The following is a 26,915-nucleotide window of genomic DNA, read 5'->3' on the forward strand; positions in this document are numbered from 1 at the left end:
TGTGACGTTGTTTGTAGTCGGTCTGAGCTATTGTCTTACAACAGCTCAGTATGTGATCAATGGTTTCATCTGCTTCTTTGCAGAGTCTGCATTTGGGATCATCAGCAGATTCTTCTATTCTGGCTTTGATTTCTTCTTCTTCTTCTTCTTCTTCTTCTTCTTCTTCTTCTTCTTCTTCTTCTTCTTCTTCTTCTTCTTCTTCTTCTTCTTCTTCTTCTTCTTCTTCTTCTTCTTCTTCTTCTTCTTCTTCTTCTTCTTCTTCTTGTTTCTATCAAAAGGAATGATACCCACAGGCCACATTTGTTGCAGAGGTGGGTTTCAGCAGGTTCTGACCAGTTCTGGAGAACCAGTAGCGGAAATTTTGAGTAGTTCAGAGAATCGGTAGTAAAAATTCTGACTGGCTTCGCCCCCATCTATTCTTTGCCTCCCAAATCCCAGCTGATTAGGAGGAAATAGGGATTTTGCAGTAACCTTCCCCTGGATTGGGGTAGGAATGGAGATTTTACAGTATCCTTCCCCTGCCACACCCACCAAACCACGCCCACAGAACCGGTAGTAAAAAAATTTGAAACCCACTACTGATTTGTTGGTGTATTGATATTGATGTATATTTTTTTTAAAAAAAATCCCATAAAACTTTAAAAAGAGAAAAAGGAAAAAAAGAAAGAAAGAAAAAAAGCATTTTTGGAACTGAAACTTTCCATTAGACCAGGGGTCTCCAACCTTGGTAACTTTAAGCCTGGCGGACTTCCATCTCCCAGAATTCCCCAGCCAGCAAAGCTTAAGGCAGCAAAGCTGGCTGGGGAATTCTGGGAGTTGAAGTCCGTCAGGCTTAAAGTTGCCAAGGTTGGAGAGCCCTGCATTAGACAATCCAGGTTGGGGTTTTGAGGCCCAGATCTGGGTTTTCCAGGCTGTTTATTTCAAAACCCACAATTTTTTTTTCCTATCCGTGGCGGGTGTGAAATCAGTAAAAATAAATGAGTGTAAAATGGATTTCTTGTGCTTTTTGTACAGCACGGACTTTGAGAGCAGCCAGGGGAGGGGTGGGGTTCCTGGGCTTGGGGTCTGCTTGGTGTATCGTGGGAATCCCTTTTGGGGGTAGATGGTCAGTTCCTCCTCTTAGTGACTTCAGGGAGACCCTGGGTATTAAGTTTAAGGCAGCCATGATAGGCACTTCGGGCAGGAGGGAGCTGATCCGGGTGGGGAGGGCTGGGTCTTCCCTGACAGTTACAGCCCCTCCTGCCCCCTCCCCTCCCTATGCTGTGACATCAGAAATGACCCCCCCCAATAGGTCACTAGGCAACAGCCACTGGGTGGGCAGACACCCCCTTTGCAGGCAGGTTGCCAGGCGATGCCACCTGGGCTCAGGGGCTCAGACAATTGGGAGAGGTTGGTACCCTTACATGGCAGCCAATTTCCTTCAGAGCTCAAGGGAAAGGGCCAGAAGTGAGGAGTTCTAGTCCTGCCTCAGGCGTGAAAGTCAGCTGGGCCAATCGCCAGAAGATAAGGAACTTCTTGTCCTGCAACAGGTGCGGTGAGTTCTAGTTCTGCAATCTGCACAAAACTCAGCTGGGTGACTTAATAATAGCCAGGAGACAATAAGATCAAGTTGAGCTATCGACAAGCTGCCAATGGCAAGATGCCAATTGGCAAGAGACTGTGAGTTTCAGTCCGGCAATAGGACGTTATGACTGTAACATGGTTGCTGGTATCCTTACGATTTATATTGACAGGTTCCTAATATGATTTGATTGCTTATTTGTTCCCTATGACTATCACTAACAGTTGTACCTTATAATGCTTGACGAATGAATCTTGTCTTTTATGTCAACTGAGAGCATATGCGCCAAGAAAAATTTGCTGTGCATCCAATCACACTTGGCCAATAAAGAATTCTATTCTATTCTATTCTATTCTTACGGGACCGCCTACTGCGACCAGATACCTCTCACCGACCCGTGCGCTCTCACAGAGAGGGACTCCTCAGGGTGCCGTCAGCTAGGAAGTGTCGTCTGGCGACGCCCAGGGGAAGGGCCTTCTCTGTGGGGGCTCCCACCCTCTGGAACGAACTACCCCCAGGACTCCGTCAACTTCCGGACCTCCGAACCTTCCGTCGCGAGCTTAAAACACATCTTTTTATCTGTGCAGGACTGGACTAGATTTTAAATTTATAGGGGTTTTAAATTGGTTTTAATATTTATATTATTTTTTAATAATTTGGCTTTTAGAATAAGTTTTTTAATGGTTATCTTAATTTGTACATAAATGCTTTTATTTGCCTGTGAACCGCACTGAGTCCTTCGGGAGATAGGGTGGTATACAAATACGAATAAACTAAACTAAACTAAACTAAACTAAACTAAACTATTCTATTCTATTCTATTCTATTCTATTCTATTCTATTCTACTCTACTCTACTCTACTCTAGAAAGCATATGGATTTGTGCCCTGCTGGGCGCCGGCCCCTTCTCCAGAACATTTCATGAATTCTTCCCCTAAAATGTGAGTTCCACTGATGCCACGCAGACAAAAAACAATTGAATGATGCTGGTGAATAATTAAATGACAATGACTTCTCTTTCTGCAGTAGGCATGGTCCGTTCTCCTCCTGGAATGCTCAAGATGGTGGCTGAAAGACTTTGGGCGAATACTCGGGGGACGGTGAGTTCTAATTCTACCTTATCTTTGATGAAGTCTTCTGTTAAAAGGTGAGTTCCACTCCTGCCGCGGGAAAAACAAATAGTTGAATGATTTTGGCGAATTACTTAACGATGAGGACTTCTCTTCCTGCAGTAGGCATGGTCCGTTCTCCTCCTGGAAAGCTCAAGATGGTGGCTGAAAGACTTTGGGCGAATACTCGGGGGACGGTGAGTTCTAATTCTACCTTATCTTTGATGAAGTCTTCTGTTAAAAGGTGAGTTCCACTCCTGCCGCGGGAAAAAGAAATAGTTGAATGATTTTGGCGAATTGCTTAACGATGAGGACTTCTCTTCCTGCAGTAGGCGTGGTCCGTTCTCCTCATGGAAAGCTCAAGATGGTGGCTGAAAGACTTTGGGCGAATACTTGGGGGATGGTGAGTTCTAATTCTACCTTATCTTTGATGAAGTCTTGTGTTAAAAGGTGAGTTCCACTCCTGCCGCGGGAAAAAGAAATAGTTGAATGATTTTGGCGAATTACTTAACGATGAGGACTTCTCTTCCTGTAATAGGCGTGGTCCATTCTCCTCCTGGAAAGCTCAAGATGGTGGCTGAAAGACTTTGGGCGAATACTCGGGGGATGGTGAGTTCTAATTCTACATTATCTTTGACGAAGTCTTCTGTTCAAAGGTGAGTTCCACTCCTGCCGCGGGAAAAAGAAATAGTTGAATGATTTTGGCGAATTACTTAACGATGAGGACTTCTCTTCCTGCAGTAGGCATGGTCCGTTCTCTTCCTGGAAAGCTCAAGATGGTGGCTGAAAGACTTTGGGCGAATACTCGGGGGACGGTGAGTTCTAATTCTACCTTATCTTTGACGAAGTCTTCTGTTCAAAGGTGAGTTCCACTCCTGCCGCGGGAAAAAGAAATAGTTGAATGATTTTGGCGAATTGCTTAACGATGAGGACTTCTCTTCCTGCAGTAGGCGTGGTCCGTTCTTCTCCTGGAATGCTCAAGATGGTGGCTGAAAGACTTTGGGCGAATACTCGGGGGATGGTGAGTTCTAATTCTACCTTATCTTTGACGAAGTCTTCTGTTCAAAGGTGAGTTCCACTCCTGCCGCGGGCAAAACAAATAGTTGAATTATTTTGGCGAATTGCTTAACGATGAGGACTTCTCTTCCTGCAGTAGGCATGGTCCGTTCTCCTCCTGGAAAGCTCAAGATGGTGGCTGAAAGACTTTGGGCGAATACTCGGGGGATGGTGAGTTCTAATTCTACATTATCTTTGATGAAGTCTTCTGTTAAAAGGTGAGTTCCACTCCTGCCGCGGGAAAAAGAAATAGTTGAATTATTTTGGCGAATTGCTTAACGATGAGGACTTCTCTTCCTGCAGTAGGCGTGGTCCGTTCTCCTCCTGGAAAGCTCAAGATGGTGGCTGAAAGACTTTGGGCGAATACTCGGGGGACGGTGAGTTCTAATTCTACCTTATCTTTGATGAAGTCTTCTGTTAAAAGGTGAGTTCCACTCCTGCCGCGGGAAAAACAAATAGTTGAATGATTTTGGCGAATTACTTAACGATGAGGACTTCTCTTCCTGCAGTAGGCGTGGTCCGTTCTCTTCCTGGAAAGCTCAAGATGGTGGCTGAAAGACTTTGGGCGAATATTCGGGGGACGGTGAGTTCTAATTCTACATTATCTTTGATGAAATCTTCTGTTCAAAGGTGAGTTCCACTCCTGCCGCGGGAAAAAGAAATAGATGAATGATTTTGGCGAATTGCTTAACGATGAGGACTTCTCTTCCTGTAATAGGCGTGGTCCATTCTCCTCCTGGAAAGCTCAAGATGGTGGCTGAAAGACTTTGGGCGAATATTCGGGGGATGGTGAGTTCTAATTCTACATTATCTTTGACGAAGTCTTCTGTTCAAAGGTGAGTTCCACTCCTGCCGTGGGAAAAAGAAATAGTTGAATTATTTTGGCGAATTGCTTAACAATGAGGACTTCTCTTCCTGCAGTAGGCATGGTCCGTTCTCCTCCTGGAAAGCTCAAGATGGTGGCTGAAAGACTTTGGGCGAATACTTGGGGGATGGTGAGTTCTAATTCTACATTATCTTTGACGAAGTCTTCTGTTCAAAGGTGAGTTCCACTCCTGCCGTGGGAAAAAGAAATAGTTGAATTATTTTGGCGAATTGCTTAACGATGAGGACTTCTCTTCCTCTATTAAGCATGGTACGTTCTCCTCCTCGAAAGCTGGAGATGGGTAGCTGAAAGACTTTGGGCCAATATTCAGGGGATGGTGAGTTCTAATTCTACATTCACTTTCTTAAATTTTTCTCCTTAAAGTTGAGTTCCACTCCTGCCGCGTGCAAAACAAACGGTTGAATGACTTTGGCAACTAACTTAAAGATGATGACTTCTCTTCCTACATTAGGTATGGTAGGTTCTCCTCCTGGAAAGCGCAAGATGGTGGCTGAAAGACTTTGGGCGAATATTTGGGGGACGGTGAGTTCTAATTCTACCTTATCTTTGACGAAGTCTTCTGTTCAAAGGTGAGTTCCACTCCTGCCACGCGTACAACAAACAGTTGAATGACTTTGGTCCAATAAATTAAAGATGGTGAAATCTCTTTCTACTTTAGGCATGGCACGTTCTCCTCTCTGAAAGATCATGTTGGGTGGCTGAAAGACTTTGGGCCAATAGTCAGGGGACGGTGAGTTCAAATTCTCTAGTCGCTTTGATGAATTCTTCTCCTAAAAGGTGAGTTCCACTCCTGCCGTACGCTCCACAAAAAGTTGAATTACTTTGGTCCAATAAATTAAAGACAGTGAAATCTCTTTCTACTTTAGGCATGATACGTTCTCCTCCTGGAAAGCTCACGATAGGTGATTGAAAGACTTTCGGCCAATACTCAGGGGACGGTGAGTTCTAATCTACATTATCTGTGATGAAGTCTTCTGTTAAAAGGTGAGTTCCACTCCTGCCGCGGGAAAAAGAAATAGTTGAATTATTTTGGCGAATTACTTAACGATGAGGACTTCTCTTCCTGCAGTAGGCATGGTCCGTTCTCCTCCTGGAATGCTAAAGATGGTGGCTGAAGGACTTTGGGTGAATACTCGGGGGACGGTGAGTTCTAATTCTACATTATCTGTGATGAAGTCTTCTGTTAAAAGGTGAGTTTCACTCCTGCCGCGGGAAAAAGAAATAGTTGAATTATTTTGGCGAATTGCTTAACGATGAGGATTTCTCTTCCTGCAGTAGGCGTGGTCCGTTCTTCTCCTGGAAAGCTCAAGATGGTGGCTGAAAGACTTTGGGCGAATACTCGGGGGACGGTGAGTTCTAATTCTACCTTATCTTTGATGAAGTCTTCTGTTAAAAGGTGAGTTCCATTCCTGCCGCGGGAAAAACAAATAGTTGAAGGATTTTTGCGAATTTCTTAACTATGAAGACTTCTCTTCCTGCAGTAGGCATGGTCCGTTCTCTTCCTGGAAAGCTCAAGATGGTGGCTGAAAGACTTTGGGCGAATACTCGGGGGACGGTGAGTTCTAATTCTACCTTATCTTTGAAGAAGTCTTCTGTTAAAAGGTGAGTTCCACTCCTGCCGCGGGAAAAAGAAATAGTTGAATTATTTTGGCCAATAAATTAAAGATGAGGACTTCTCTTCCTGCAGTAGGCATGGTCCGTTCTCCTCCTGGAAAGCTCAAGATGGTGGCTGAAAGACTTTGGGCGAATACTCGGGGGACGGTGAGTTCTAATTCAACCTTATCTTTGATGAATTCTCCTAAGAGGTGAGTTCCACTCCTGCCACGCGTACAACAAAAAGTTGAATTACTTTGGTCCAATAAATTAAAGACAGTGAAATCTCTTTCTACTTTAGGCATGATACCTTCTCCTCCTGGAAAGCTCACGATAGGTGATTGAAAGACTTTCAGCCAATACTCAGGGGACGGTGAGTTCAAATTCTACAATCGGTTTGATGAATTCTTCTCTTAAAAGGTGAGTTCCACTCCTGCCGTTACGCTCCACAAAAAGTTGAATGACTTTGGTCCAATAAATTAAAGATGGTGAAATCTCTTTCTACTTTAGGCATGGCACGTTCTCCTCTCTGAAAGATCATGCTGAGTGGCTGAAAGACTTTCGGCCAATACTCAGGGATGGTGAGTTCAAATTCTATACTCGCTTTGATGAATTCTTCTCCTAAAAGGTGAGTTCCACTCCTGCTGTACGTTCCACAAAAAGTTGAATTACTTTGGTCCAATAAATTAAAGACGATGAAATCTCTTTCTATTTTAGACATGGCACGTTCTTCTCTCTGAAAGATGATGCTGAGTGGCTGAAAGACTTTCAGCCAATACTCAGGGGACGGTGAGTTCAAATTCTACAATCGGTTTGATTAATTCTTCTCCTAAGAGGTGAGTTCCGCTCCTGCCACACGTAAAACAAACAATTCAATGACTGTGGTTGAATAACTTAAAGAAGATGACTTCTCTTCCTCCATTAGGCATGGTAGGTTCTCCTCCTGGAATGCTAAAGATGGTGGCTGAAAGACTTTCGGCCAATACTCAGGGGTGGTGAGTTCAAATTCTATACTCGCTTTGATGAATTCTTCTCCTAAAAGGTGAGTTCCACTCCTGCCGGGCAAAACAAATAGTTGAATTATTTTGGCCAATAAATTAAAGATGAGGACTTCTCTTCCTGCAGTAGGCATGGTCCGTTCTCTTCCTGTATTAGGCATGGCGTTCTCCTCCTGGAAAGATCAAGATGGTGGCTGAAAGACTTTTGGCAAATACTCAGGGGATGGTGAGTTCAAATGCTCCATTTTCTGGGATGAATTCTCCTAAGAGGTGAGTTCCACTCCTGCCGTTACGCTCCACAAAAAGTTGAATTACTTTGGTCCAATAAATTAAAGATGAGACTTCTCTTCCTGCAGTAGGCATGGTCGTTCTCCTCCTGGAAAGCTCAAGATGGTGGCTGAAAGACTTTGGCGAATACTCAGGGGACGGTGAGTTCCAATTCTACTTTATCTTTGATGAAGTCTTCTGTTCAAAGGTGAGTTCCACTCCTGCCATGGCAAAACAAATAGTTGAATGATTTTGGTCCAATAAATTAACGATGAGGACTTCTCTTCCTTTAGGCGTGGTCCGTTCTCCTCCTGGAATGCTAAAGATGGTGGCTGAAAGACTTTGGGCGAATACTCGGGGGACGGTGAGTTCTAATTCTACCTTATCTTTGATGAAGTCTTCCGTTAAAAGGTGAGTTCCACTCCTGCCGCGGGCAAAACAAATAGTTGAATTATTTTGGCGAATTGCTTAACGATGAGGACTTCTCTTCCTGCAGTAGGCGTGGTCCGTTCTCCTCCTGGAAATCTCAAGATGGTGGCTGAAAGACTTTGGGCGAATACTCAGGGGACGGTGAGTTCCAATTCTACTTTATCTTTGATGAAGTCTTCTGTTAAAAGGTGAGTTCCACTCCTGACACGTGCACAACAAATAATTGAATTACTTTGGTCCAATAAATTAAAGATGAGGACTTCTCTTCCTGCAGTAGGCATGGTGCGTTCTCGTCCTGGAAAGCTCAAGATGGTGGCTGAAAGACTTTGGCCAATACTCAGGGATGGTGAGTTCTAATTCTACCTTATCTTTGATGAAGTCTTCTGTTCAAAGGTGAGTTCCACTCCTGCCGCGGGCAAAACAAATAGTTGAATGATTTTGGCGAATTACTTAACGATGAGGACTTCTCTTCCTGCAGTAGGCATGGTCCGTTCTCCTCCTGGAAAGCTCAAGATGGTGGCTGAAAGACTTTGGGCGAATACTCGGGGGATGGTGAGTTCTAATTCTACTTTATCTTTGATGAAGTCTTCTGTTAAAAGGTGAGTTCCACTCCTGCCATGGAAAAACAAATAGTTGAATGACTTGGTTGAATAAATTAAAGATGGTGACTTCTCTTCCTGCATTAGGCGTGGTCCGTTCTCCTCCTGGAATGCTAAAGATGGTGGCTGAAAGACTTTGGGCGAATACTGGGATGGTGAGTTCAATTCTACTTATCTTTGATGAATTCTTCTCTAAAGGTGAGTTCCACTCCTGCCGCGGGAAAAAGAAATAGTTGAATTATTTTGGCGAATTGCTTAACGATGAGGACTTCTCTTCCTGCAGTAGGCATGGTCCGTTCTCCTCCTGGAAAGCTCAAGTTGGTGGCTGAAAAACTTTGGGCGAATACTCGGGGGATGGTGAGTTCTAATTCTACTTATCTTTGACGAAGTTTTCTGTTCAAAGGTGAGTTCCACTCCTGCCGCGGGAAAAAGAAATAGTTGAATTATTTTGGCGAATAAATTAAAGATGAGGACTTCTCTTCCTGCAGTAGGCATGGTCCGTTCTCCTCCTGGAAAGCTCAAGATGGTGGCTGAAAGACTTTGGGCGAATACTCGGGGGATGGTGAGTTCTAATTCTACTTATCTTTGACGAAGTTTTCTGTTCAAAGGTGAGTTCCACTCCTGCCGCGGGAAAAAGAAATAGTTGAATTATTTTGGCGAATTGCTTAACGATGAGGACTTCTCTTCCTGCAGTAGGCGTGGTCCGTTCTCCTCCTGGAATGCTAAAGATGGAGGCTGAAAGACTTTGGGCGAATACTAGGGGGACGGTGAGTTCTAATTCTACTCATCTTTGATGAAGTCTTCTGTTAAAAGGTGAGTTCCATTCCTGCCGTGGGAAAAACAAAGAGTTGAATGATTTTTGTGAATTGCTTAACGATGAGGACTTCTCTTCCTGCAGTAGGCGTGGTCCGTTCTCCTCCTGGAAAGCTCAAGATGGTGGCTGAAAGACTTTGGGCGAATACTCGGGGGATGGTGAGTTCTAATTCTACCTTATCTTTGATGAAGTCTTCCGTTAAAAGGTGAGTTCCACTCCTGGCGCGGGAAAAACAAATAGTTGAATGATTTTGGCGAATTAATTAATGATGAGGACTTCTCTTCCTGAAGTAGGCATGGTCCGTTCTCCTTCTGGAAAGCTCAAGATGGTGGCTGAAAGACTTTGGGCGAATACTCGGGGGATGGTGAGTTCTAATTCTACATTATCTTTGAAGAAGTCTTCTGTTAAAAGGTGAGTTCCACTCCTGCCGCGGGAAAAAGAAATAGTTGAATGATTTTGGCAATAAATTAAAGATGAGGACTTCTCTTCCTGCAGTAGGCATGGTCCGTTCTCTCCTCCTGGAAAGCTCACGATGGGTGACTGAAAGACTTTGGGCCAATACACAGAGGATGGTGAGTTCTAATTCTACATTCTCTTTCATGAATTCTCCTCCTAAAAGGTGAGTTCCACTCCTGCCGCGGGCAAAACAAATGGATGAATGTTTTTGGCGAATTGCTTAAAGATGAGGACTTCTCTTCCTGCAGTAGGCATGGTCCGTTCTCCTCCTGGAAAGCTCAAGATGGTGGCTGAAAGACTTTGGGCCAATACTTGGGGATGGTGAGTTCTAATTCTACCTTATCTTTGATGAAGTCTTCTGTTAAAGGTGAGTTCCACTCCTGCCATGGAAAAACAAATAGTTGAATGATTTTGGCAATAATTAAAGATGAGGACTTCTCTTCCTGCAGTAGGCATGGTACGTTCTCTTCCTGGAAAGCTCAAGATGGTGGCTGAAAGACTTTGGGCCAATACTCGGGGATGGTGAGTTCTAATTCTATATCTTTGATGAATTCTTCTGTTAAAGGTGAGTTCCACTCCTGCCATGGAAAAACAAATAGTTGAATGATTTTGGTCCAATAAATTAACGATGAGGACTTCTCTTCCTGCAGTAGGCATGGTCCGTTCTCCTCATGGAAATCTCAAGATGGTGGCTGAAAGACTTTGGGCGAATACTCGGGGGACGGTGAGTTCTAATTCTATATTATCTTTGACGAAGTCTTCTGTTCAAAGGTGAGTTCCACTCCTGCCGCGGGAAAAAGAAATAGTTAAAGGATTTTTGCGAATTTCTTAACTATGAAGACTTCTCTTCCTGCAGTAGGCATGTTCCGTTCTCCTCCTGGAATGCTAAAGATGGTGGCTGAAAGACTTTGGGCGAATACTCGGGGGACGGTGAGTTCTAATTGTACATTATCTTTGAAGAAGTCTTCCGTTAAAAGGTGAGTTCCACTCCTGCCGCGGGAAAAACAAATAGTTGAAGGATTTTGGCGAATTGCTTAACGATGAGGATTTGTCTTCCTGCAGTAGGCATGGTCCGTTCTCCTCCTGGAATGCTCAAGATGGTGGCTGAAAGACTTTGGGAGATTACTCAGGGGACGGTGAGTTCTAATTCTACCTTATCTTTGACGAAGTCTTCTCCTAAAAGGTGAGTTCCACTCCTGCCGGAAAACAAATAGTTGAATGATTTTGGCAATAATTAAAGATGAGGACTTCTCTTCCTGCAGTAGGCATGGTCCGTTCTCCTCCTGGAATGCTCAAGATGGTGGCTTCTCTTCCTGGAAAGCTCAGATGGTGGCTGAAAGACTTTGGGCCAATACTCAGGGATGGTGAGTTCTAATTCTACATATCTTTGATGAATTCTTCTGTTAAAGGTGAGTTCCACTCCTGCTACGCGCACAACAAACAATTGAATGACTGTGGTTGAATAACTTAAAGAAGGTGACTTCTCTTCCTGCAGTAGGCATGGTCCGTTCTCCTCCTGGAAAGCTCAAAATGGTGGCTGAAAGACTTTGGGCGAATATTCGGGGGACGGTGAGTTCTAATTCTACCTTATCTTTGATGAAGTCTTCTTTCAAAAGGTGAGTTCCACTCCTGCCGTGGGAAAAACAAATAGTTGAATGATTTTGGTTGAATAAATTAAAGATGATGACTTCTCTTCCTGCAGTAGGCGTGGTCCGTTCTCCTCCTGGAAAGCTCAAGATGGTGGCTGAAAGACTTTGGGCGAATACTCAGAGGACGGTGAGTTCTAATCTACATTATCTTTGATGAAGTCTTCTGTTAAAAGGTGAGTTAATTCCTGCCGTGGGAAAAACAAATAGTTGAATTATTTTGGCGAATTGCTTAACGATGAGGATTTCTCTTCCTGCATTAGGCATGGTCCGTTCTCTTCCTGGAAAGCTCAAGATGGTGGCTGAAAGACTTTGCCAATACTCAGGGATGGTGAGTTCTAATTCTACATTATCTTTGATGAAGTCTTCTGTTAAAAGGTGAGTTCCACTCCTGCCGCGGGAAAAAGAAATAGTTGAATGATTTTGGCGAATTACTTAAAGATGAGGACTTCTCTTCCTCCATTAGGCATGGTCCGTTCTCCTCCTGGAAAGCTCAAGATGGTGGCTGAAAGACTTTGCCAATACTCAGGGACGGTGAGTTCTAATTCAACCTTATCTTTGATGAAGTCTTCTTTTAAAAGGTGAGTTCCACTCCTGCCGGGAAAAACAAATAGTTGAATGATTTTGGTCCAATAAATTAACGATGAGGACTTCTCTTCCTGCAGTAGGCATGGTCCGTTCTCCTCCTGGAAAGCTCAAGATGGTGGCTGAAAGACTTTGGCAATACTCAGGGGACGGTGAGTTCTAATTCTACCTTATCTTTGACGAAGTCTTCTGTTCAAAGGTGAGTTCCACTCCTGCCGCGCAAAACAAATAGTTGAATGATTTTGGCCAATAAATTAAAGATGAGGACTTCTCTTCCTGCAGTAGGCATGGTACGTTCTCTTCCTGGAAAGCTCAAGATGGTGGCTGAAAGACTTTGGGCGAATACTCGGGGGACGGTGAGTTCTAATCTACATTATCTGTGATGAAGTCTTCCGTTAAAAGGTGAGTTCCACTCCTGCCGCGGGAAAAAGAAATAGTTGAATTATTTTGGCGAATTACTTAACAATGAGGACTTCTCTTCCTGCAGTAGGCGTGGTACGTTCTCATCCTGGAAAGCTCAAGATGGTGGCTGAAAGACTTTGAGCGAATACTCGGGGGATGGTGAGTTCTAATCTACATTATCTGTGATGAAGTCTTCTGTTAAAAGGTGAGTTCCACTCCTGCCGCGGGAAAAAGAAATAGTTGAATGATTTTGGCGAATTGCTTAACGATGAGGACTTCTCTTCCTGCAGTAGGCATGGTCCGTTCTCCTCATGGAAATCTCAAGATGGTGGCTGAAAGACTTTGGGCGAATACTCGGGGGACGGTGAGTTCTAATTCTATATTATCTTTGACGAAGTCTTCTGTTCAAAGGTGAGTTCCACTCCTGCCGCGGGAAAAAGAAATAGTTGAATGATTTTGGCGAATTACTTAACGATGAGGACTTCTCTTCCTGCAGTAGGCGTGATCCGTTCTTCTCCTGGAATGCTCAAGATGGTGGTTGAAAGACTTTGGGCGAATACTCGGGGGACGGTGAGTTCTAATGTACATTATCTTTGATGAAGTCTTCTGTTAAAAGGTGAGTTCCACTCCTGCCACGCGTACAACAAACAGTTGAATGACTTTGGTCCAATAAATTAAAGATGGTGAAATCTCTTTCTCCATTAGGCATGGCACGTTCTCCTCTCTGAAAGATCATGTTGGGTGGCTGAAAGACTTTGGGCCAATAGTCAGGGGACGGTGAGTTCAAATTCTAAAATCGGTTTGATGAATTCTCCTAAGAGGTGAGTTCCACTCCTGCCACGCGTACAACAAACAGTTGAATGACTTTGGTCCAATAAATTAAAGATGGTGAAATCTCTTTCTCCATTAGGCATGGCACGTTCTCCTCTTGGAAAGATCATGTTGGGTGGCTGAAAGACTTTCGACCAAATCCCAGGGGATGGTGAGTTCAAATTCTACAATCGGTTTGATGAATTCTTCTCTTAAAAGGTGAGTTCCAATTTTGCCGCGGGAAAAACAAATAATTGAATGACTTTGGCAATTAGTTTAAGGAAGGTGACTTCTCTTTCTCCATTAGGCATGGCACGTTCTCCTCTTGGAAAGATCATGTTGGGTGGCTGAAAGACTTTCGACCAAATCCCAGGGGATGGTGAGTTCAAATTCTACAATCGGTTTGATGAATTCTTCTCTTAAAAGGTGAGTTCCACTCCTGCCGTTACGCTCCACAAAAAGTTGAATGACTTTGGTCCAATAAATTAAAGATGGTGAAATCTCTTTCTACTTTAGGCATGGCACGTTCTCCTCCTGGAATGCTAAAGATGGTGGCTGAAAGACTTTGGGCGAATATTCGGGGGACGGTGAGTTCTAATTCTACCATGTTTGATGAAGTCTTCTGTTCAAAGGTGAGTTCCACTCCTGCCGCGGGAAAAACAAATAGTTGAATGATTTTGGCGAATTAATTAATGATGAGGACTTCTCTTCCTGCATTAGGCGTGGTCCGTTCTCCTCCTGGAAAGCTGAAGATGGTGGCTGAAAGACTTTGGGCGAATACTCGGGGGTCGGTGAGTTCTAATTCTACCATGTTTGATGAAGTCTTCTGTTCAAAGGTGAGTTCCACTCCTGCCGCGGGAAAAAGAAATAGTTGGATGATTTTGGCGAATTGCTTAACGATGAGGACTTCTCTTCCTGCAGTAGGCGTGGTCCGTTCTCCTCCTGGAAATCTCAAGATGGTGGCTGAAAGACTTTGGGCGAATACTCAGGGGACGGTGAGTTCTAATTCTACCTTATCTTTGATGAATTCTTCCGTTAAAAGGTGAGTTCCACTCCTGCCGTGGGAAAAACAAATAGTTGAATGATTTTGGCGAATTACTTAACGATGAGGACTTCTCTTCCTGCAGTAGGCATGGTCCGTTCTCCTCCTGGAAAGCTCAAGATGGTGGCTGAAAGACTTTGGGCGAATACTCGGGGGATGGTGAGTTCTAATTCTACCTTATCTTTGATGAAGTCTTCTGTTAAAAGGTGAGTTCCACTCCTGCCGCGGGAAAAACAAATAGTTGAATGATTTTGGCGAATTGCTTAACGATGAGGACTTCTCTTCCTGCAGTAGGCATGGTCCGTTCTCCTCCTGGAAAGCTCAAGATGGTGGCTGAAAGACTTTGGGCGAATACTCGGGGGACGGTGAGTTCTAATTCTACTTATCTTTGACGAAGTTTTCTGTTCAAAGGTGAGTTCCACTCCTGCCGCGGGAAAAAGAAATAGTTGAATGATTTTGGCGAATTACTTAACGATGAGGACTTCTCTTCCTGCATTAGGCGTGGTCCGTTCTCTTCCTGGAAAGCTGAAGATTGTGGCTGAAAGACTTTGGGCGAATACTCGGGGGACGGTGAGTTCTAATTCTACCTTATCTTTGACGAAGTCTTCTGTTAAAAGGTGAGTTCCACTCCTGCGCAAAACAAATAGTTGAATTATTTTGGTCCAATAAATTAACGATGAGGACTTCTCTTCCTGCAGTAGGCATGGTCCGTTCTCCTCCTGAAAGATCAAGATGGTGGCTGAAAGACATTGGGCGAATACTCAGGGACGGTGAGTTCTAATTCTACTTATCTTTGATGAAGTCTTCTGTTAAAGGTGAGTTCCACTCCTGCCGCAAAACAAATAGTTGAATGACTTTGGTTGAATAACTTAACGATGAGGACTTCTCTTCCTGCAGTAGGCGTGGTCCGTTCTCCTCCTGGAATGCTAAAGATGGAGGCTGAAAGACTTTGGGCGAATACTCGGGGGATGGTGAGTTCTAATTCTACCTTATCTTTGACGAAGTCTTCTGTTCAAAGGTGAGTTCCACTCCTGCCGCGGGCAAAACAAATAGTTGAATGATTTTTGTGAATTGCTTAACGATGAGGACTTCTCTTCCTGCAGTAGGAATGGTCCGTTCTCCTCCTGGAAAGCTCAAGATGGTGGCTGAAAGACTTTGGGTGAATACTTGGCGGATGGTGAGTTCTAATTCTACTTATCTTTGATGAAGTCTTCTTTTAAAAGCTGAATTCCACTCCTGCCGCGGGAAAAACAAATAGTTGAATGATTTTGGCGAATTACTTAACGATGAGGACTTCTCTTCCTTCATTAGGCATGGTCCGTTCTCTTCCTGGAAAGCTCAAGATGGTGGCTGAAAGACTTTGGGCGAATACTTGGCGGATGGTGAGTTCTAATTCTACTTATCTTTGATGAAGTCTTCTTTTAAAAGCTGAATTCCACTCCTGCCGCGGGAAAAACAAATAGTTGAATGATTTTGGCGAATTACTTAACGATGAGGACTTCTCTTCCTTCATTAGGCATGGTCCGTTCTCTTCCTGGAAAGCTCAAGATGGTGGCTGAAAGACTTTGGGCGAATACTAGGGGGACGGTGAGTTCTAATTCTACTCATCTTTGATGAAGTCTTCTGTTAAAAGGTGAGTTCCATTCCTGCCGTGGGAAAAACAAAGAGTTGAATGATTTTGGCGAATTACTTAACGATGAGGACTTCTCTTCCTGCAGTAGGCATGGTCCGTTCTCCTCCTGGAAAGCTCAAGATGGTGGCTGAAAGACTTTGGGCGAATACTCGGGGGACGGTGAGTTCTAATTCTACCTTATCTTTGATGAAGTCTTCCGTTAAAAGGTGAGTTCCACTCCTGCCGCGGGCAAAACAAATAGTTGAATTATTTTGGCGAATTGCTTAACGATGAGGACTTCTCTTCCTGCAGTAGGCATGGTCCGTTCTCCTCCTGGAAAGCTCAAGATGGTGGCTGAAAGACTTTGGGCGAATACTCAGGGGACGGTGAGTTCCAATTCTACTTTATCTTTGATGAAGTCTTCTGTTCAAAGGTGAGTTCCACTCCTGCCGCGGGCAAAACAAATAGTTGAATTATTTTGGTCCAATAATTAAAGATGAGTGACTTCTCTTCCTGCATTAGGCATGGCACGTTCTCCTGGAAAGCTCAAGATGGTGGCTGAAAGACTTTGGGCCAATACAGGGATGGTGAGTTCTAGTTCTACATTCGCTTTCATGAATTCTCCTAAAAGGTGAGTTCCACTCCTGCCCCGCGTAAAACAAACGGTTGAATGACTTTGGCAACTAACTTAAAGACTTTGACTTCTCTTCTTACATTAGGTATGGAACGTTGTCCTCCTGGAAAGCTCAGGTTGGGTGGCTGGAAGACTTTTGGCCAATACTCAGGGGATGGTGAGTTCAAATGCTCCATTCTCTGGGATGTATTCTTCTCCTAAAAGGTTAGTTCCACTCCTGCCCCATGCAACAAGAACAGTTCAATGACTTTGGCAACTAACTTAAAGATGATGACTTCTCTTCCTACATTAGCTATGTTACAGTCTCATCCTGGAAAGCTGAAGACAGGTGGCTGAACGACTTTGGGCAAATACTCAGAGGACAGTGAGTTCAAATTCCATATTCAATTTCAAGAATTCTTCTATTGAAAGGTGAGTTCCACTCCTGCCGTTACGCTCCACAAAAAGTTGAATGACTTTGGTCCAATAAATTAAAGATGGTGAAATCTCTTTCTCCATTAGGCATGGCACGTTCTCCTCTCTGAAAGATCATGTTGGGTGGCTGAAAGACTTTGGGCCAATAGTCAGGGGACGGTGAGTTCAAATTCTCTAGTCGCTTTGATGAATTCTTCTCCTAAAAGGTGAGTTCCACTCCTGCCATGTGCACACAAATGGTTGAAGGACTTTGGTCCAATAAATTAAAGATGATGACTTCTCTTCCTATATTAGGCATGGTACGTTCTCCTCCTGGAAAGGTCATGTTGGGTGGTTGAAAGACTTTTGGCCAATAGTCAGGGGACGGTGAATTCAAATTCTACATTCGCTTTGATGAATTCTTCTCCTAAGGTGAGTTCCACTCCTGCCGCGGGCAAAACAAACAATTGAATGACTATGGTTGAATAAATTAAAGATGGTGGCTGAAAGACTTTGGCCAATAAATTAAAGATGATGACTTCTCTTCCTGAATTAGGCATGGTACGTTCTTCTCCTGGAAAGCTCGAGATTGGAGTCTGAAAAACTTTGGCCAATTCTCAGGGGAGGGCGAGTTCAAATTCCATATTTGCTTTCATTAATTCTTCTCCTAAAAGATGAGTTCCACTCCTGCTACGCGCACAACAAACAATTGAAGGACTGTGGTTGAATAACTTAAAGAAGATGACTTCTCTTCCTGTATCAGGCATGATACGTTCTCCTTCTGGAAAGCTCATGATGGGTGGCTGAAAGACTTTGGGCCAATACTCAGAGGACAGTGAGTTCAAATTCTACTTATCTTTGATGAAGTCTTCTGTTAAAAGGTGAGTTCCACTCCTGCCGCGGGAAAACAAATAGTTGAATGATTTTGGTCCAATAAATTAAAGATGAAACTTCTCTTCCTGCAGTAGGCATGGTCCGTTCTCCTCCTGGAAAGCTCAAGATGGTGGCTGAAAGACTTTGGCCAATACTCGGGGACGGTGAGTTCTAATTCTACATATCTTTGATGAAGTCTTCTGTTAAAAGGTGAGTTCCACTCCTGCCGGAAAACAAATAGTTGAATGATTTTGGTCCAATAAATTAAAGATGAGTGACTTCTCTTCCTGCAGTAGGCATGGTCCGTTCTCCTCCTGGAAAGCTCAAGATGGTGGCTGAAAGACTTTCGGCCAATACCCAGGGCGGTGAATTCAAATTCTATAGTCCCTTTGATGAATTCTTCTCCTAAAAGGTGAGTTCCAATTTTGCCGCGGGAAAAACAAATAATTGAATGACTTTGGCAATTAGTTTAAGGAAGGTGACTTCTCTTCATATATTAGGCATGGTACGTTCTCCTCCTGGAAAACTCAAGACGGGTGGCTGAAGGCTTTGGGCCAATACTGAGAAAACGGTGAGTTCAAATTCTACCTTATCTTTGACGAAGTTTTCTGTTCAAAGGTGAGTTCCACTCCTGCCGCGGGAAAAAGAAATAGTTGAATGATTTTGGTGAATTGCTTAACGATGAGGACTTCTCTTCCTGCAGTAGGCGTGGTCCGTTCTCTTCCTGGAAAGCTCAAGATGGTGGCTGAAAGACTTTGGGCGAATACTCGGGGGATGGTGAGTTCTAATTCTACCTTATCTTTGAAGAAGTCTTCTGTTAAAAGGTGAGTTCCACTCCTGCCGCGGGAAAAACAAATAGTTGAAGGATTTTTGCGAATTTCTTAACTATGAAGACTTCTCTTCCTGCAGTAGGCATGGTCCGTTCTCCTCCTGGAAAGCTCAAGATGGTGGCTGAAAGACTTTGGGCGAATACTCGGGGGATGGTGAGTTCTAATTCTACATTATCTTTGAAGAAGTCTTCTGTTAAAAGGTGAGTTCCACTCCTGCCACGGGAAAAACAAATAGTCGAATGATTTTGGCGAATTACTTAACGATAAGGACTTCTCTTCCTGCAGTAGGCATGGTCCGTTCTCTTCCTGGAAAGCTCAAGATGGTGGCTGAAAGACTTTGGGCCAATACTCGGGGGATGGTGAGTTCTAATTCTACCTTATCTTTGATGAAGTCTTCCGTTAAAAGGTGAGTTCCACTCCTGCCGGGGGAAAAAGAAATAGTTGAATTATTTTGGCGAATTGCTTAACGATGAGGACTTCTCTTCCTGCAGTAGGCATGGTCCGTTCTCTTCCTGGAAAGCTCAAGATGGTGGCTGAAAGACTTTGGGCGAATACTCGGGGGACGGTGAGTTCTAATTCTACCTTATCTTTGATGAAGTCTTCTGTTAAAAGGTGAGTTCCACTCCTGCCGCGGGAAAAACAAATAGTTGAATGATTTTTGAATAACTTAAAGAAGATGACTTCTCTTCCTGTATCAGGCATGATACGTTCTCCTTCTGGAAAGCTCATGATGGGTGGCTGAAAGACTTTGGGCCAATACTCAGAGGACAGTGAGTTCAAATTCTATATTCAATTTCATGAATTCTTCTACTGAAAGATGAGTTCCACTCCTGCCGCGGGCAAAACAAACGGTTCAATGGCTTTGGTTGAATAACTTAAAGAAGATGACTTCTCTTCCTGTATTAGGCATGGTACGTTCTCCTCCTGGAAAGCTCAAGATGGGTGGCTGAAAGACTTTGGGCCAATACTCAGGGGATGGTATGTTCTAATTCTACATTCGGTTTCATGAATTCTTCTCCTAAAAGGTGAGTTCCACTCCTGCCCTGCGCTCCACAAAATGTTGAATTACTTTGGTCCAATAAATTAAAGACAGTGAAATCTCTTTCTACTTTAGGCATGATACCTTCTCCTCCTGGAAAGCTCACGATGGGTGACTGAAAGACTTTGGGCCAATACACAGAGGATGGTGAGTTCTAATTCTACATTCTCTTTCATGAATTCTTCTGTTAAAGGTGAGTTCCACTCCTGCCGGAAAACAAAAAGTTGAATTACTTTGGTCCAATAACTTAAAGAAGGTGACTTCTCTTCCTCCATTAGGCATGGTAGGTTCTCCTCCTGGAAAGCTCACGATGGTGATTGAAAGACTTTGGGCCAATACTCAGGGGACGGTGAGTTCAAATTCTACATCTTTGATGAAGTCTTCTGTTCAAAGGTGAGTTCCACTCCTGCCGGAAAAACAAATAGTTGAATGATTTTGGTCCAATAAATTAAAGATGAGGACTTCTCTTCCTGCAGTAGGCATGGTCCGTTCTCCTCCTGGAAAGATCATGATGGTGGCTGAAAGACTTTGGCCAATACTCGGGGGACGGTGAGTTCTAATTCTACCTTATCTTTGACGAAGTCTTCTGTTCAAAGGTGAGTTCCACTCCTGCCGCGGGAAAAAGAAATAGTTGAATGATTTTGGCCAATAAATTAAAGATGAGTGACTTCTCTTCCTGCATTAGGCATGGTCCGTTCTCTCTCCTGAAAGCTCAAGATGGTGGCTGAAAGACTTTGCCAATACTCAGGGACGGTGAGTTCTAATTCTACATCTTTGATGAATTCTTCTGTTAAAGGTGAGTTCCACTCCTGCCAGGAAAACAAATAGTTGAATGATTTTGGTCCAATAAATTAAAGATGAGGACTTCCCTTCCTGCAGTAGGCGTGGTCCATTCTTCTCCTGGAATGCTCAAGATGGTGGCTGAAAGACTTTGGGAGATTACTCGGGGGACGGTGAGTTCTAATTCTACCTTATCTTTGATGAAGTCTTCTGTTAAAAGGTGAGTTCCACTCCTGCCGCGGGAAAAACAAATAGTTGAATGATTTTGGCGAATTGCTTAACGATGAGGATTTCTCTTCCTGCATTAGGCGTGGTCCGTTCTCCTCCTGGAAAGCTCAAGATGGTGGCTGAAAGACTTTGGGCGAATATTCGGGGGACGGTGAGTTCTAATTCTACATTATCTTTGATGAAGTCTTCTGTTAAAAGGTGAGTTCCATTCCTGCCGTGGGAAAAACAAATAGTTGAATGATTTTTGCGAATTGCTTAACGATGAGGACTTCTCTTCCTGCAATAGGCATGGTCCGTTCTCTTCCTGGAAAGCTCAAGATGGTGGCTGAAAGACTTTGGGCGAATACTCGGAGGACGGTGAGTTCTAATTCTACCTTATCTTTGACGAAGTCTTCTCCTAAGAGGTGAGTTCCGCTCCTGCCACACGTAAAAAGAACAATTCAATGACTGTGGTTGAATAACTTAAAGAAGGTGACTTCTCTTCCTCCATTAGGCATGGTAGGTTCTCCTCCTGGAAAGCTCAAGATGGTGGCTGAAAGACTTTGGGCGAATACTCGGGGGACGGTGAGTTCTAATTCTACCTTATCTTTGATGAAGTCTTCTGTTAAAAGGTGAGTTCCATTCCTGCCGCGGGAAAAACAAATAGTTGAAGGATTTTTGCGAATTTCTTAACTATGAAGACTTCTCTTCCTGCAGTAGGCATGGTCCGTTCTCTTCCTGGAAAGCTCAAGATGGTGGCTGAAAGACTTTGGGCGAATACTCGGGGGACGGTGAGTTCTAATTCTACATTATCTTTGAAGAAGTCTTCTGTTAAAAGGTGAGTTCCACTCCTGCCGCGGGAAAAACAAATAGTTGAAGGATTTTGGCGAATTACTTAACGATGAGACTTCTCTTCCTGCAGTAGGCATGGTCCGTTCTCTTCCTGGAAAGCTCAAGATGGTGGCTGAAAGACTTTGGGAGAATACTCGGGGGACGGTGAGTTCTAATTCTACCTTATCTTTGACAAAGTCTTCTGTTCAAAGGTGAGTTCCACTCCTGCCGCGGGCAAAACAAATAGTTGAATGATTTTGGCGAATTACTTAACGATGAGGACTTCTCTTCCTGCAGTAGGCGTGGTCCGTTCTCCTCCTGGAAAGCTCAAGATGGTGGCTGAAAGACTTTGGGCGAATACTCGGGGGACGGTGAGTTCTAATTCTACATTATCTTTGATGAAGTCTTCTGTTAAAAGGTGAGTTCCACTCCTGCCGCGGGAAAAAGAAATAGTTGAATTATTTTGGCGAATTACTTAACGATGAGGACTTCTCTTCCTGCAGTAGGCATGGTCCGTTCTCCTCCTGGAAAGCTCAAGATGGTGGCTGAAAGACTTTGGGCGAATACTCGGGGGATGGTGAGTTCTAATTCTACCTTATCTTTGATGAAGTCTTCTGTTCAAAGGTGAGTTCCACTCCTGCCGCGGGAAAAACAAATAGTTGAATGATTTTGGCGAATTGCTTAACGATGAGGACTTCTCTTCCTGCAGTAGGCGTGGTCCATTCTTCTCCTGGAATGCTCAAGATGGTGGCTGAAAGACTTTGGGAGATTACTCGGGGGACGGTGAGTTCTAATTCTACCTTATCTTTGACGAAGTCTTCTGTTCAAAGGTGAGTTCCACTCCTGCCGCGGGAAAAAGAAATAGTTGAATGATTTTGGCGAATTGCTTAACGATGAGGACTTCTCTTCCTGCAGTAGGCATGGTCCGTTCTCCTCCTGGAAAGCTCAAGATGGTGGCTGAAAGACTTTGGGCGAATACTCAGGGGACGGTGAGTTCCAATTCTACTTTATCTTTGATGAAGTCTTCTGTTCAAAGGTGAGTTCCACTCCTGCCGCGGGCAAAACAAATAGTTGAATTATTTTGGCGAATTGCTTAACGATGAGGACTTCTCTTCCTGCAGTAGGAGTGGTCCGTTCTCCTCCTGGAATGCTAAAGATGGTGGCTGAAAGACTTTGGGCGAATACTCGGGGGACGGTGAGTTCTAATTCTACCTTATCTTTGATGAAGTCTTCTGTTAAAAGGTGAGTTCCACTCCTGCCGCGGGAAAAACAAATAGTTGAAGGATTTTTGCGAATTTCTTAACTATGAAGACTTCTCTTCCTGCAGTAGGCATGGTCCGTTCTCCTCCTGGAAAGCTCAAGATGGTGGCTGAAAGACTTTGGGCGAATATTCGGGGGACGGTGAGTTCTAATTCTACCTTATCTTTGATGAAGTCTTCTGTTAAAAGGTGAGTTCCACTCCTGCCGCGGGCAAAACAAATAGTTGAATGATTTTGGCGAATTACTTAAAGATGGTGACTTCTCTTCCTGCAGTAGGCATGGTCCGTTCTCCTCCTGGAAAGCTCAAGATGGTGGCTGAAGACTTTGGGAATACTCAGGGACGGTGAGTTCTAATTCTACATTATCTTTGATGAAGTCTTCTGTTAAAGGTGAGTTCCACTCCTGCCGGAAAACAAATAGTTGAATGATTTTGGCAATAAATTAAAGATGATGACTTCTCTTCCTGCATTAGGCATGGCACGTTCTCTCTCCTGGAATGCTCAAGATGGTGGCTGAAAGACTTTGGGCCAATATTCAGGGGATGGTGAGTTCTAATTATACATTCGCTTTCATGAATTCTTCTCCTAAAAGGTGAGTTCCACTCCTGCCTACGGGAAAACAAACAGTTGAATGACTTTGGTATCCAACTTAAAGATGATGACTTCTCTTCCTACACTAGGTATGTTACAGTCTCCTCCTGGAATCCTCGAGATGGGTGGCTGAATGACTTTGGTCCAATATTCAGGGGATGGTGAGTTCAAATTTTACATTCGCTTTGATGAATTCTTCCACTGAAAGGTGAGTTCCACTCCTGCCGGAAAACAAATAGTTGAATGATTTTGGTCCAATAAATTAAAGATGAGGACTTCTCTTCCTTCATTTGGCATGGTACGTTCTCCTCTTGGAAAGATCAGATGGTGGCTGAAAGACTTTGGGCCAATACTCAGGGACGGTGAGTTCTAATTCTATATCTTTGATGAAGTCTTCTGTTAAAGGTGAGTTCCACTCCTGCCGGAAAACAAATAGTGGAATGACTTTGGGCAAATAACTAAAAGATGGTGACTTCTCTTTCTGCATTAGGCATGGTCGTTCTCCTCCTGGAAATCTCAAGATGGTGGCTGAAAGACTTTGGGCCAATACTCAGGGACGGTGAGTTCTAATTCTACATCTTTGATGAAGTCTTCTGTTAAAGGTGAGTTCCACTCCTGCTGGAAAACAAATAGTTGAATGACTTTTGAATAATTAAAGATGAGTGACTTCTCTTCCTGAATTAGGCATGGTACGTTCTTCTCCTGGAAAGCTCGAGATTGGAGTCTGAAAAACTTTGGCCAATTCTCAGGGGAGGGCGAGTTCAAATTCCATATTTGCTTTCATTAATTCTTCTCCTAAAAGATGAGTTCCAATTTTGCCGCGGGAAAAACAAAAAGTTGAATTACTTTGGTCCAATAAATTAAAGACAGTGAAATCTCTTTCTACTTTAGGCATGATACGTTCTCCTCCTGGAAAGCTCACGATAGGTGATTGAAAGACTTTCGGCCAATACTCAGGGGACGGTGAGTTCAAATTCTACAAACGGTTTGATTAATTCTTCTCCTAAGAGGTGAGTTCCGCTCCTGCCGCGGGAAAAACAAATAATTGAATGACTTTGGCAATTAGTTTAAGGAAGGTGACTTCTCTTCATATATTAGGCATGGTACGTTCTCCTCCTGGAAAACTCAAGACGGGTGGCTGAAGGCTTTGGGCCAATACTGAGAAAACGGTGAGTTCAAATTCGAAATTCGGTTTCATGAATTCTTCTCCTAAAAGGTGAGTTCCACTCCTGCCCTGCGCTCCACAAAATGTTGAATTACTTTGGTCCAATAAATTAAAGATGAGGACTTCTCTTCCTGCATTAGGCATGGTCCGTTCTCCTCCTGGAAAGATCATGATGGTGGCTGAAAGACTTTGGGCCAATACTCTGGGGACGGTGAGTTCAAATTCTACATCTTTGATGAATTCTTCTGTTAAAGGTGAGTTCCACTCCTGCCGGAAAAACAAATAGTTGAATGACTTTGGCAATAAATTAAAGATGATGACTTCTCTTCCTGCAGTAGGCATGGTCCGTTCTCCTCCTGGAAAGCTCAAGATGGTGGCTGAAAGACTTTGGGCCAATACTGGGACGGTGAGTTCTAATTCTACATTCTTTGATGAAGTCTTCTGTTAAAAGGTGAGTTCCACTCCTGCCGCGAAAACAAATAGTTGAATGATTTTGGCAATAACTTAAAGATGATGACTTCTCTTCCTGCAGTAGGCATGGTCCGTTCTCCTCCTGGAAAGCTCAAGATGGTGGCTGAAAGACTTTGGGCCAATACAGGGATGGTGAGTTCTAATTCTACATCTTTGATGAATTCTTCTGTTAAAGGTGAGTTGTACTCCTGCCGCTGGGAAAACAAATGGTTGAAGGACTTTGGTCCAATAAATTAAAGATGATGACTTCTCTTCCTATATTAGGCATGGTACGTTCTCCTCCTGGAAAGCTCGAGACGTGTGGCTGAAAGACTTTGGGCCAATACTCAGAGGACGGTGAGTTCTAATTCTACCTTATCTTTGATGAAGTCTTCTGTTAAAAGGTGAGTTCCACTCCTGCCGGGAAAACAAATAGTTGAATGATTTTGGCAATAACTTAAAGAAGATGACTTCTCTTCCTCCATTAGGCATGGTAGGTTCTCCTCCTGGAAAGCTCAAGATGGTGGCTGAAAGACTTTGGCCAATACTCAGGGACGGTGAGTTCTAATTCTACATTATCTTTGATGAAGTCTTCTGTTAAAGGTGAGTTCCACTCCTGCCGCGGGAAAACAAATAGTTGAATGACTTTGGTCCAATAAATTAAAGATGAGGACTTCTCTTCCTGCAGTAGGCATGGTCCGTTCTCTCTCTGGAAAGCTCAAGATGGTGGCTGAAAGACTTTCGGCCAATACTCAGGGGCGGTGAGTTCAAATTCTCTAGTCGCTTTGATGAATTCTTCTCCTAAAAGGTGAGTTCCACTCCTGCCGTACGCTCCACAAAAAGTTGAATTACTTTGGTCCAATAAATTAAAGACGGTGAAATCTCTTTCTACTTTAGGCATGGCACGTTCTCCTCTTGGAAAGATCATGTTGGGTGGCTGAAAGACTTTCGGCCAATACTCAGGGGCGGTGAGTTCAAATTCTATACTCGCTTTGATGAATTCTTCTCCTAAAAGGTGAGTTCCACTCCTGCCGCGGGAAAAACAATTGAATGACTATGGTTGAATAAATTAAAGATGAGGACTTCTCTTCCATTAGGCATGGTCCGTTCTCCTCCTGGAAAGCTCAAGATGGTGGCTGAAAGACTTTGGGCCAATACTCAGGGATGGTGAGTTCTAATTCTACTTATCTTTGATGAATTCTTCTAAAGGTGAGTTCCACTCCTGCCGGGAAAACAAATAGTTGAATGATTTTGGCCAATAAATTAAAGATGAGGACTTCTCTTCCTGCATTAGGCATGGTCCGTTCTCTCCTGGAAAGCTCAGATGGTGGCTGAAAGACTTTGGGCCAATACTGGGACGGTGAGTTCTAATTCTACATCTTTGATGAAGTCTTCTGTTCAAAGGTGAGTTCCACTCCTGCCGGAAAAACAAATAGTTGAATGATTTTGGCCAATAAATTAAGATGAGGACTTCTCTTCCTGCAGTAGGCATGGTCCGTTCTCTCCTGGAATGCTCAAGATGGTGGCTGAAAGACTTTGGGCCAATACTCAGGGACGGTGAGTTCAAATTCTACATCTTTGATGAATTCTTCTTAAAAGGTGAGTTCCACTCCTGCCGGAAAAACAAATAGTTGAATGATTTTGGCAATAAATTAAAGATGAGGACTTCTCTTCCTGCATTAGGCATGGTACGTTCTCTCTCCTGGAAAGCTCAAGATGGTGGCTGAAAGACTTTGGGAATACTCAGGGACGGTGAGTTCTAATTCTACATTATCTTTGATGAAGTCTTCTGTTAAAGGTGAGTTCCACTCCTGCCGGGAAAACAAATAGTTGAATGACTTTGGTCCAATAAATTAAAGATGAGGACTTCTCTTCCTGCAGTAGGCATGGCACGTTCTCTCTCCTGGAAAGCTCAAGATGGTGGCTGAAAGACTTTGGGAATACTCAGGGATGGTGAGTTCTAATTCTACATCTTTGATGAATTCTTCTGAAAGGTGA

The sequence above is a fragment of the Ahaetulla prasina genome, chromosome 17, assembly GCF_028640845.1.
Source record: "Ahaetulla prasina isolate Xishuangbanna chromosome 17, ASM2864084v1, whole genome shotgun sequence".
NCBI classification, from domain to species: domain Eukaryota; kingdom Metazoa; phylum Chordata; class Lepidosauria; order Squamata; family Colubridae; genus Ahaetulla; species Ahaetulla prasina.